The sequence below is a fragment of the Pholcus phalangioides genome, unplaced genomic scaffold, assembly GCF_987345545.1.
Source record: "Pholcus phalangioides strain wild (caught in Gottingen) unplaced genomic scaffold, Ppha-v1.0 ptg000001l_1, whole genome shotgun sequence".
In the NCBI taxonomy this organism is placed as follows: domain Eukaryota; kingdom Metazoa; phylum Arthropoda; class Arachnida; order Araneae; family Pholcidae; genus Pholcus; species Pholcus phalangioides.
Genome location: NW_028301594.1, coordinates 24,248,373 through 24,249,637, shown reverse-complemented (window position 1 = coordinate 24,249,637; position 1,265 = coordinate 24,248,373).

Sequence of the window (1,265 nt, the reverse complement as noted above, 5' to 3'; positions counted from 1 at the left end):
AATTATCAATACTTTAAATTACTGGGTAATTTTGATCATTTTTGTCGAACCACGGTCATTTTCTGCAAACCAGGGTTAATTAGACGGGGACCTACAATTTATTGCCCATTCCTAACGGCAGCCTTTTTTTTTTAATACTCACCAAGAGGTTGGTGCACTAACCCCTCTGTGTGGGATTCCCTGCGGTAGCAATCTTTTCCTGCGGTCATGTCGCCGAATCTGTTATACCCCTGTGTCAGGAAAATTTCTGACAAGGATGAACCTTGCATCAAACTCGCGACACCTCTAAACGTCCTTTGGTACTTTGGCGGAGTATCTTATCGACCTGGGCTATACCGCGCCCTAAATTACTAGCTAAATAAGGGAGTAAGTTATATAATTAATTTTTTACAGGTCGAATTGAATTTTATAGGACTTATTTGCGTATTTCCAGTGACATGATTTCGTGCAGCGACCTCTATCGACCCAAAAGTTTTTTTTATGTGAAAAAAACGACAACACGCGAGAATAACTTTTTCGCAAAATACATTAAATGAAAATTCCACGTTTTGAGATTTTTTTACATTATTTACACATTTATGGGACACAGTGTACATAGAAACAATATTAAAATTGAAAAAAAAAAATTCCCCCTTGAAAATAGTATTCTTAAAAATTAAAAAAAAAAGATTTTAAACAAAATAAATTTATTACGTAAGTGCTGATGTGAATAAAAATTTTGTTTTGTAAATTAAGTTTGGAATCTCACACATTTGGGGGAAAACCGAATGATTTCTTGAAAAAAAACACAATTTTTTTCTAATTAATGAAGCCGATGTCCCCAAGGCTGTTAAAAGGTTAATTAAAAATTTACTTCAAACGGAAATTTCTTTTCTTTATTATTTTTCAGAGTTTATAATTTTTGAAAGTGTGTTCATAGTTTATCAGTAATTATGTTAAATTCGATTTTTTTTTCAAGTAATTATGCCTTTTAAATTATATGTATATATACTACAGTATTTTTAATTTACAGTGTCAGTGGTTACGTCACCTATTATGGAAAACACTGCAAAAGAAATCTTTTACGTCCATGGGATTTAAAATTTTATTGACTTTACAAAATTTTTTAATGGTTTCACAAATAAAGATTTATTTTTATTATTATCAAATGACATGACGAAAGGATTTTAAGCTTGGCGGATTTCTTGGTGATTTCTGGCGAAACTCTGTGATTATGATTCGCTTTTTTTCCCGACACAATAAAAGAACAACGTGGTATTAAAACG